Below are 12,113 nucleotides of genomic sequence, written 5' to 3' on the forward strand. Positions count from 1 at the left end.
TCCATGATGATGTCTATGGAGATCCTCAGTCATCCAGGACATGGTTGTCTCAAAGGTGTTTTCCAAAAGGCAGCTGGACTTCCATTGTTTTTTTGAAGAGGTTTTTGCTTCTCATCCGAGAACTGAAGAAGCTTCTTGGATGAGAAGCAAAACAACTTCAAGGAAAAACAATGGAAGTCCAGCTGCCTTCTGAAAAAGCATCTTTGGGATCTCCATAATCTGGTTCCACCACTGAAATTGAGTCCACCCACCTTGCTGTTGGTTGTCCTATATCTACTATCTATATCTATCTATCTACTATCTATCTATCTATCTATCTATCTATCTATCTATCTATCCTCCTCCATCCATTTATCCATCCATCCATCCATCCATCCATCCATCCAACCATCCTCCATCCATCCATCCATCCATCCACCATCCATCCATCCATCCATCCATCCATCCATCCATCCATCTATCTATCTATCTATCTATCTATCTATCATCTATCTATCCAATCCATCCATCCATCCATCCATCCATCCATCCATCCATCCATCCATCATCCATCCATCCATCCATCCATCTATCTATCTATCTATCTATCTATCTATCTATCTACCACGAGATGATTCTGGGTGGCATACAGAGTTAGAAAGACTAAAGCAATATAAAAACACCAATACAATAAGAATAAACACTACAGAAATACAAATGATCACCTATAATTAAAAGATGGGGAGGGAAGGAGTAGGCCGAGCAGGAGGGGAGGGGAGATCTCTTTTTGACCTAACAAACACCTCCATTAGACGCAGTGGTGAAATGTAAAAAAAAATTGCCACTGGTTTTTTGGGCATGGCGGTGGGGCATGACTTGGTGGTGGGGTCATATGACTGGGTGGTGTGGCCACCTTTTAAAAAAAAATTTCAAAGCATTTTTACTACCTATTCACCTGAACTGGTAATAAAAATGCTTTGAGAAGTGGGAAAAAAGGTTCAGAAGTACCGTGCGATCGTGGGAACCTTGTTTTTTCACTTTTGAAAGCATTTTTTCCTGCCTATCCGCCCGAACCAGCAGGAAAAAAAGCTTTAAAAAGCAGGGGGAAAAGCTTCCAACGATTGCGCGGCTCACAGGATTGCCAGATGAATTTGCCCACTGCCATCAGTTCGATCCTGACCAGCTCAAGGTTTACAGCCTTCCATCTTTCCGAGGTCAGTAAAATGACTCAGATTGTTGAGGGCAATATGCTGACTCTGTAAACCACTTAGAGAGGGCTATAAAGCACTATGAAGTGGTATATAAATGTAAGTGCTATTGCTAGTGCTATTCCAAGGTGGCGCAGTGGTTAAATGCAGCACTGCAGGCTACTGCTAGATCAGCAGTTCAGCGGTTCAAATCTCACTGGCTCAGGTTGACTCAGCCTTCCATCCTTCCGAGGTGGGTAAAATGAGGACCCAGATTGTTGGGGGCAATATGCTGACTCTCTGTAAACCGCTTAGAGAGGGCTGAAAGCCCTATGAAGCGGTATATAAGTCTACTGCTATTGCTATTGCTATTGCTATTGCTATTGCCTTCCTTCCTTCCTTCCTTCCTTCCTTCCTTCCTTCCTCCATCCCTCTCTCCCTCTTCCTCTTCTTTCCCTTTCCATACGTCTCCTTCTGATATACTTCCTTCCTTTTTTCCTCCCTCCCTCCCTCTTTCTTCTTTCCCTTCCCTTCCATTACCTTCTCATATTCCTATTTTTCTATATTCTAACGATTGATATCCAAACAGTAGTATTACGACTTCCCAAAAAGGAAAAGGGTGGGGAATTCACTGGAATGGCAAACCCGGTGACAATGATGAGTCCAGAACAAGTCCCAGCATGTTGAGAGTAATTAATGTGGTGTAAAAACAAGAGCCATAACAGGGACAAGTCAAAATTAGTTCCTTGTGACATCTAATAATAATTTTCCTGGCAACATGACTGACGTATATGGTGGCCACTGCCATCTTCCAGGATGCTTGTCAACTTTCCAGTCTTGGGATTTCTGGAAAGTCTTGGGATTTCCATGCAAGTATGAGACACACCTGATTCATTGATTTTTCTATGAGATAAGCCAAGAGGGCCAGGTGCCATATATCCTGCAGTCCGTTTAACATATAGGGGACAGGAAATGACAGTAGCTGTGTTTCAAAACGTGCAGAGCAATAGTAGATGGTTCTGAGCTAATTGAACATGGAATATAGGGTTGGAAGAGACTTGGGCTGGGGAGGTCTTCTAGCCCAATCCCCACCTCAAAGAAGAGACCCTCTACCATCCTGGTCAAATAGTTGTCCAATCTCATCCTGAAAACCACCGTTGATGAAACTCCCACAACTTCTGAAGGCAAGCCATTCCACTGATTAATTGTTTGGTGACTTCCATCCAGCCACCTCATTCTCTGTTGTCTCCTTCTTCTTTTGCCCTCAATCACTCCCAGAATGAGGCTCTTCTCCAGGAGCCTTTCCTTCTCATGAGGTGGCCAAAGCATTTGAGTTTCATCTTCAGGATCTGGTCTTCTAAAGAGCAGCCAGAGTTGATCTCCTCTAGGACTGACCAGTTTAACTGCCGTGCAGTCCAAGGGACTCACAGGAGTCTTCTCCAGCACCAGAGTTCAAAGGACTCAATTCTTTCGCACTCAGCCTTCCTTATGGCTACAGTCACCATTGAGGGAACTAGGTAGGTTTGGTGAACTAGTTCCCTCAATCATTCATCATACCATGTAGCCTCCATCATCTGGGGTAGCCTCAAGACTGAGTTAATCTACTAGTTAATCTGCTAGGAATTCTACCTGAAATTTACAATAAAGAGAATGTATATTTAATCATTCTTGTTTTAACTGCAGCTGGAATTGTATTTGCACAACATTGGAAAAGTGTAGAGATTCCTATTGATGAGAAGGTGATAAGGAAAATATTAGAGAATGTGCAGAAACGAACAGATTAACATTAGCAATTAAGGAGGGAAGAGCAAACTGAATATTATATGATTGGGAAGTATTTTACCAATGGTTGGAGAAAAAAAATGAGTTTGGAAATGAAGAAGCTAAAAAATAAGCGGATAATACACTTAGATAGAGATATAAATAAGATGAAAACTGTTAGTATGTATTCCGATGAGAATAATGATGTTCACTGTTGATACGATATCATTCTAGAAGATATTAAGAAGAAAAATGGAGAGTTCCATAATGTTTGAATGCTCAGTATATTCTAATACTAAATTTAGGGAAATAATGTTAATATGAATGCGAAAGATGTGGCAAAAGAGGAACGATGTTGCAGAGAGATGCTTGTACCCAGATGAAACACTGCATAAGGAAAGATGGAATGGTTTATTTTTATAACCAAAAAATAATACGACTCTTAAAAAAAAGAAGACTGAGTTAATCTACTTGTATTTCAAAACCTGATTAATTCAGTTTAATCTACTTCCTTAGATTTGTACAGCACATTGAGAACAAAACTGTCTTAAACAACATTGTAGCTCAGCTGTTGGCTTAATCCTCTAATCTTGGCTTCCAGGGGCCCAAAATAGGCAGCGTTCTTCAAAGGTACTCAACCTTCTCCAGAAATGATGGCACACACCTGAAGGCACCCATTGGGGGAACCCTGACTAACGTGTTCTTCTTGACATAGCATTTAATCAGCCTCTGGAATTTACTGCTGCAGGCAGTGAGCAATTGAGTAAGATCCTCCGGATTGGGAAGACTTTCTCTTCCCGGTCCGTGGAAAATGTCTTTGATTGAAATGTTGCTTCAAGGCATAAACTGATTACAAGCTCAGCTTGGTAACCTCACCGAGAACTTCGTGTAATAAGCCAGGAATGTGGCAAGGTGGGAGTGGCATCGAATCCCGGTGGAGTTGAGATGGGGAGAAAATTGGGCCACCTTTCCAGGCAGGAGTCTCTGGCCTTAAGGCAAAATCAGCCACTGTTTCATCCAGTGAGACACAGCTGTGGCTTTGACCACGGGTTAAGTGACAATTTCTTGCTATTTGCTTTCAGTGGCTTGCAGCTTTCTGCTTGTCCAGATGCATCTGCATTGACATCATTTTTCATAGGTGTTTTGCTCAGACTGGCGGTTGCAGGAATGGGGTGGGTCTAGTTTAATGAAAAGAAGGACGAGGGGTGACCTAATAGCTGTTTTCCAGTAATTGAGGGACTGCGACAAATATGGGGTCAACCTGTTCTCCAAAGCAACCTGAAGGCCGGACAGGAAACGATGGATGGAAACTAAACAAGGGAGAGAAGCAACCTAGAACTAGGAGAAATTTCCTGACAGTTAGAACAATTAATTTGTGAAATGGCTTGCCTCTAGAAGTTGTGGTATTCTAACACTGGAGGGTTTTAAGAAGAGAGTGGACCAAACATTTATCTGAAATGGTATAGGGTTTTTCCTGCTGACAGGGGGTTGGACTATAAGACCCCTAAGGTCCCTTCCAACTCTGTTTTCTATTGTATTTTATTTTATTCTATTCTATTCCATTCCATCCCATCCCATCCTATTCTTTCCTGATTCCTGTTCCGTTCCATTCCATTCCCTTCTATTCTATTCCATTCCATCCCATCCCATCTCATCCATTCTATTAATTTCCTGATTCTATTCGTTCTATTCTATTCTATTCTATCCCATCCCATCCCATTCTATTCTTTCTTGATTCTATTCTATTCTATTAAGTTCTGTTCTATTCTATTCTATTCTATCCCATCCCATCCCATCCCATCCTATTCTTTCTGATTCTATTCTATTCTGTTCTATTCTATTCCATCTCATCCCATCCCATCCCATACCATACCATACCATACCATACCATACCATACCATACCATTCTATTCTTTCCTGATTCTATTCTGTTCTGTTCTGTTCTGTTCTATCCCATCCCATCCCATCCCATTCTATTCTTTCCTGATTCTATTCTATTCTATTAAGTTCTATTCTGTTCTGTTCTATTCTATTCTATTCTATTCCCATCCCATTCCCATCCCATCCTATTCTTTCCTGATTCTATTCTATTCTATTCTATTCTATTCCCATCCCATCCCATCCCATCCCCTTCTATTCTTCCTGATTCTATTCTGTCTGTTCTGTTCTATTCTATTCTATTCTATTCTATTCCATCCCATCCCATCCCATCCCATTATTCTTTCCTGATTCTATTCTGTTCTGTTCTATTCTATTCTATTCTATTCTATTCTATTCTATTCAGCATGGCTGGGGAATTCTAGGAGTTGAAGTCTACACATTTTAAAGTTTCCAGGGTTGGACACCTGTGATTCAGATTATCTTCTGTCTTTAGCCTAATATCTGGATAAATGACTTCACTCGATCATGTCAAAAATATGCTACCAGATAAGACCTTTATTCTTTTCCATTGCTAATAACTATTGGCCATTGCCAAAAATCTCTTTGCTCCTGTAAAATCATCAGTCTGAATAAGCATCATTATACCTTGTTGTAGGAAACTTCCAGAGGATTTTTTTTTTTTTGTGCAGATAAATGATCTGTGGAAATCAAGATGATTTTTCATCCTTGGATTACGATCAGCTTGCTAGTACTACCCTTTGGATGGGATCTTGTGATTGGCATAGCTAAATACTCAATATTCTCTTCTCTAAGCAATTTGATATACAGATCTTCTTTGATGTAGGATCACCAACACTCAACCACGTTTGAAGTTTATAATTGTGTTGAAAAAAAAGTAACTTGCAACTAGCCCTTGCTCTTAAGAGCTGTGGTAGTGCAGTGGTTACAATGCAGTATTGCAGGATACTTCTGCTTGATTCCCAGTTCAGCAGTTCAATTCTTGTCAGCTCAAGGTTGACTCAGCCTTCCATCTTTCCGAGATTGGTAAAAAGAGGATCCAGATTGTTGGGGGCAGATGCTGACTCTGTAAACTGCTTAGAGAGGGCTGTGGAGCCCTGTGAAGTGGCATATACACCTAAGTGCTATTACTAAGTGCTATTACTAAGTGCTATTATGTCCATTACATACCGTATTTTTCGGAGTATAAGACGCACCATTTCCCTCAAAAAAGAGGCTGAAAATCTGGGTGCATCTTATACACTGAATGCAGCATTTTTTGCCTCCCAAAACCCCGCCTGTTTCACCAAAATGGCCGTGCATAGCCTTTAGGAGGCTTCAGAATGCTCCTGGGGGCTGGAGAGGGCAGAAATGAGTTGAAAAACAGGCTAAATTTTGCTCAATTTTGCCCCCCAGTCCCCAGGAGCAGTCTACAAGCCTCCTAAAGGCTATCCATGCCCTTTTTTTAAAAAAAAAATGGCCCATTTTCACGAAAAACAGGCTGTTTTGGGGAGACCTGCAGAATGCAAAACCTTTTTAAATTTCTGTTTGCCTCTTCAAAATCTTGGTGCGTCTTACACTCTGAAAAATAAAGTAATCAGAGTATGTTTCCAGCCTCCGGAAGACCTCTGGAGGGCCTACAGAACCGGACCTCCTGCTCCCCCAAACCAGTTTTCTGGGCAGTGCCTATGGTGCCACCATCTTGTTTTTTGCTTCTGTCCAAGCACAAAAGAATTTTTATTGCACTGCGCATGCACGCGCAGTGCGCAATAAGCGGCACACAGCATGCCCCTGAGAGAACCAGCAGTAGTGCCTGCCGGAACTCACTCCTAGTTGAAACTCTACTTTAAATGCAAGTTTCCAAAAATCCCCGGCCAGGATCACTCCTCCGCCTTGGACCCAGCCGGATTCTGGCTTCTTTCCCTGGCAGAGAGGCTCTCTCAGTCTGCTTGGTGCAAAGTTCACAGAATTCGGCTTTTATGATCTGAGAAGGAAATAGTCATGACATTTGTTGGGGTGGTGCCTTGTGGCAATCTTGCTGGTTGACATATGTCATTGTGCCCGGAGAGACAGGAAGCTCTAATTACCCGCATCCCGGAGAGGAGAGTGAGATTTGTCCATTGTTGCTTTTCATGATTAGTCTTTCAGCTGCATTGAAAGAGTTGTGCGCTCCTCTTTCGTAATGTGCTGGGGTGTTATGCATGCTGGCATGAGGTCATGCGAAATCTGTTTATTTGCTTTCTTGATTTGAAGGGTCAGCATCGGAGCTGGTCATTGGGGTAGGATTAGAGAAAATATATTCCATCAGAATCAAACCAGAGGTGGTTTCACAGAAGTCTACCACCGGTTTGCGGGGGCGCGCACATGCTCACTTCGTGAGCGTGCGGTCTTCCGCACACGCACTTTGCTCATGCACACAGCTTACACACATGCGCACAGCTTCAAAAATGTGGCTAAATAGGACGGCCTAGAGCCGGGGCGGGTGAGTAGGCCCACCCATAGGTTGCCACTATCGGTTTACCTGAATCGGCCCGAACCAGGTGAATTCCACCTCTGATCAAACCATTGGGAAGTTGATTTTACAGTGGTAGAGACTAACTTGATTCTGCACCTAATAACGGCAGCAAGACTGTTGGTGGCGCAATACTGGAAGAAGGAAGACTTGCCTACAACTCAAGAATGGACATTGAAAGTTACAAACTTGGCCGAGATGGCTAAATATCGGCATATCTTAAAGATCACTCAAATGAGAGATATAAACGAGACTGGAAAAAATGAATTGACTATATACAAAATAAATACGGGACCAAGAAATTCCAGTTAGCCTATGCTTAAGATCAGAAATGATTTATATTGTTTAAAGTTAGTTCAGCAAGAAGAAGCTAAGCTCAACGCAGAATGTCATTAATCTCTTTATTTCTTTTTCTTTTTTTTTCAATAGATTTTGGACTGTGTTTGTTAAAAATCCATACCGTGTACGGGTTCTGGGAAGCCGGGGGGGGGGGAGGAAGGAGGGGGGGTAAGGGGGTGGGAGGGAGGGGGACAAAGACAAAAAAAAATTTGTACTTCAATGTTTTAATGATTGACGAATGATGAAATATTTGTGTTTTAAAAGAAATAAAACATTTTCTTATAAAACCATTGGGAAGTTGATGAGGATGGTGATGGCAAGGAGGGCTGCAATTTCTCTTGGATGGTTTCGGAATAGGGAATGGATTCGAATGAAAACATTTTATGAGTTTAGGGGCCAGGTTGGTTTACTTTTATGAGATAAGCTAAGGGTACCAGGTTATTTTATTATTTGGTGCAAGTCTAGGATTGTTGTTGTTAGTGCGAAGTCGTGTTCAACCCATCGCAACCTCCCAGCGGCCAGTAAGATCCCACAGATTGGGCCTCCTTCAGATGGCCGTCGGCCCAAACAATGTCGGCTGGCGGGCCCTCGGAGGAGGGCCTTCTCTGTGGCTGCTCCGACTCTTTGGAACCAGCTCCCCCCCGAAATCCGGACCATACCCACTCTGATGGCCTGCAGGAAAGCCGTAAAAACTTGGCTGTTCCGGCAGGCCTAGGCTGTTGACCTCACTGTTGAGGTCCGGCCCTGACTAGAATGAATGTATGAGGAGTGTCTGTTTTTAAATTGTTTTGTGTTGTGATGTGTTTTTATATTTCTTGTAAGCCGCCCGAAGTCCTTTGGGATTGGGCGGCATATAAAAACTCCAAATAAATAAATAAATAAATAAATTAAACCCCATGGACAACGTTCCTCCAGGCCTTCCTGTCCTTTACCATCCTCTGGAGTCCATTTAAACTCACATCGACTGCTTCGGTGACTCCATCCAGCCACCTCCTTCTCTGTCGTCCCCTTCTTCTTTTGTCCTCCATCGTTCCCAGCATTAGGCTCTTCTCCAGGGAGTCCTTCCTTCTCATGAGGTGGCCAAGCATTTGAGTTTCCTCTTCAGGATCTGGGCTTCTAAAGAGCAGCCAGGGTTGATCTCCTCTAGGACTGACCCGGTTGGATCGCCTTGCAGTCCAAGGGACTCTCAGGAGTCTTCTCCAGCACCAGAGTTCAGAGACCTCCATTCTTTGGCACTCAGCCTTCCTTATGGTCCAACTTCGTAGCCATCCATTGCAACTGGGAAAACCATAGCCTTGACTATGGTTTATTTAGTTATACTATTTATTTATTTAGCATATGGCAAATACACGGACTTATAGTAGTTGAAATGTGAATGTCCAGTCCACCCAGCCATCCAACGACAGGGTGGTCTACCTTGAAAAAAAAATCAGACCTTGGGGCCAGTGTAAGCTCTTGAAGGACATTCGGACACATGGGGATATTTTGTTGAGGAGCACCACATCCACACTGAAGGGTGGAGACAAGACCCCACTTAAACCATGAGTCCTGGCAGACACCATGTTTGGTTACGGATCCTGTTCAGAGTTGACCAATGCTGGCGAGAAAGGTCAACCTGGCACCTTCTGGGTAATGTCACCTACATAACTGCCTGTATCTGGGCGTTCAGCAGCCCATTTATCTTTCCACTGTGTGTTGACGTCAACATTATTAGACAGCTGCTGAGCGAGTGCCAGAGAGGGTTTCCTGGATTTAAGCCTGCTGATTGATAGATGAGGGAGATCAGCGTGCACAGGAAGAAGTGGGTTACTCGTAATTTTGTTGTACTCCTTCACTAAGGCTTCCTGCCTTTGTAAGGCTGGTGGTGCAATGTGGCTCAAGACGGGAAGCCAGCAAAGTAGGAGTATAGATTTTATATGAGGGCTTAGGATTCCCATTGTATCATTTCGTCTAGCACCGGTCTTGCTGGTGTGGCAGCTATTAAGCGAAATAGGGGTGCAGTATTCAGCTGTGGAGTAGACAACCCTAGTGCTGATCTTCGGAGAGGCTGAGGCTCCCCATCTTGATCCTCTGAATAGAATGGAATGGAATAGAATAGAATGGAATGGAATAGAATAGAATAGAAAAATGGAATAGAATGGAATAGAATAGAATACAATAGAAAAAATGGAATGGAATAGAATAGAATACAATAGAAAAAATGGAATGGAATAGAATAGAAAAAATGGAATGGAATGGAATAGAATAGAAGAGAAGAGAACATGAAATGAATAGAGAATAGAATAGAACAGAAGAGTTGGGAGGGACCTTGGAGGTCTTCTAGTCCAACTCTCTGCCTGGACAGAAAACAGTTCTACCACAAAACCGCGGACGACAAAATTGCGGTCGACGAAAGCGCGTATGTGACATCATCACAGCGCGACGAAAAAGATCGAAAAAGATCGAAAATGTAAAAATAAAGCTAAAACCTTCCCCTAACCCCCCCAAACCTAACCCTAAACCTAACCCTAAACCTAACCCTAAACCTAACCCTTAACGTAATGAATAACCTAACCCTAACCCTTAACCTAACCCTAACCCTAACACTTAACCTAACCCTTACCTTTATGTGAATCGGCTTGCTGTAATTTAATTTTTATTTCAATTTTTCGATCTTTTTCATCGCGTTGTGATGACGTCACATACGCGATTTCGTCGACCGCGCTTTTGTGGAACGCGCTTTTGACGGGTCACGCAGAAAACTGTACACCCCTTCAGAAAAATGGTTATCCGACATCTTCTTAAAGACTTCCAGTGTTGGGGCATTCACAACTTCTGGAGGCAGCTTCTGTTCCATTGATTAATTGTTCTAACTGTCAGGGAAATTTCTCCTCAGTTCTAAGTTGCTTCTCTCCTTGATTAGTTTCCACCCATTGCTTCTTGTTCTACCCTCAAGTGCCTTGGAGAATAGTTTGACTCCCTTTTCTTTGTGGCAACCCCTGAGATATTGGAACACTGCCGTCATGTCTCCCCTGGTCCTTCTTTTCATCAAACTAAACATACCAGTTCCTGCAAACCGTTCTTCATGTGTTTTAGTCTCCAGTCCCCTAATCATCTTGTTGTTCTTCTCTGCACTCTTTCTAGAGTCTCCACATCTTTTCTACATCGTGGCGACCAAAACTGGATGCCTTATTCCAAGTGTGGCCTTACCAAGGCATTATAAAGCGGCATTAACACTTCATGTAATCTTGATTCTATCCTTCTGTTCATGTAGCCTAGAACTGTTTATGTAGCCTCTTCAGCAATGAAGACTGAGAATCTCCATAGACACGTGGCCAGAAAGGTAATGAAATGAGGCAAAACTCACTTAACAACTGTCTTGCTTAACAAAGGAAATATTAGGCTCATTTGTGGTCGTATATCTGAAGAAAGATATAAACAAGTGGCTTCTAATCTTCCCCTCCTTTCTTTTTAGGATTGAGGAATAAAGAGCTAGAAAAGAGTGATGGAAGATTGTTTCAATACATGATTATTTATTCACAATGATGGAAAGAGTCCCCATTACCCATCATGGAGGAATAGTTAGTGAAATTGACAGAACTTTCTGGGATAGTGAAACTGACTTCTTCGGTTAAAGGAAAGTCGTCATTGACATTCATCATTTTTTTGATGAATTTTGACATGTTTTTATTTTGGCAATAAAAAATCAGAACATCAAATACAAGCTGGGTGGAAACTATCTAAAAGATGAGCCACACTCTGTCAAAAACCTAGGAGAACTCATTTCAAAAGACCTAAGCCCCAAAGCTCACTGTAGCAACATTGCCAAAAAGGCATTCAGAGTTGTCAACCTTATTTCACTCACTTAGTTCTCTCTCTGGTAAGGCTAGGCTGCTAACTAGGGAATACAAAACCTTTGCCAGACCTATCCTTGAATGCTGTTCACCTGGGTTTCTGTCTGGATGGTCTCTTATGACGAGCCGATGGGCAGAGAATGGAAGCAGTAAACTTCCTCCCATATTTGGGCATACCAGGGGTTGTGACTTTATTATTATTTTTTAGCTGTTAAAATGTTTTTATTTTCCATTTTTCATTTTCATACAGTCACATATATACTGTGCATAACCGGGGCCATACAACATTAAACAATAATCACAGCAGTTCCTCTTGTCAACAATACCCCCAGAAATATAAATAAAATAAAACTCAAAGTCAAACTCAAATAAATAGGGGTTGTGACTTTATATATATATATATATATATAAAATAAAAAAATCTAATAGATACCTTTCACCCTGGCTTCGCTGATAACGGATAAGAGCCTGTGGCCTAATGGCTAAGATCTCTGCCTAGTATGTAATATAGCCCAGGTTCAAATCCCAGTAAGGGTATGGCTAGCTGATGAGAGCTAAATAGCTTGAAATAGATCTATACTAGTCTCCCTTTATTTATTTATCAGCACAAATACAACAAAAATG

The sequence above is a fragment of the Thamnophis elegans genome, chromosome 7 (genome assembly GCF_009769535.1).
Source record: "Thamnophis elegans isolate rThaEle1 chromosome 7, rThaEle1.pri, whole genome shotgun sequence".
Taxonomy (NCBI): Eukaryota; Metazoa; Chordata; class Lepidosauria; order Squamata; family Colubridae; genus Thamnophis; species Thamnophis elegans.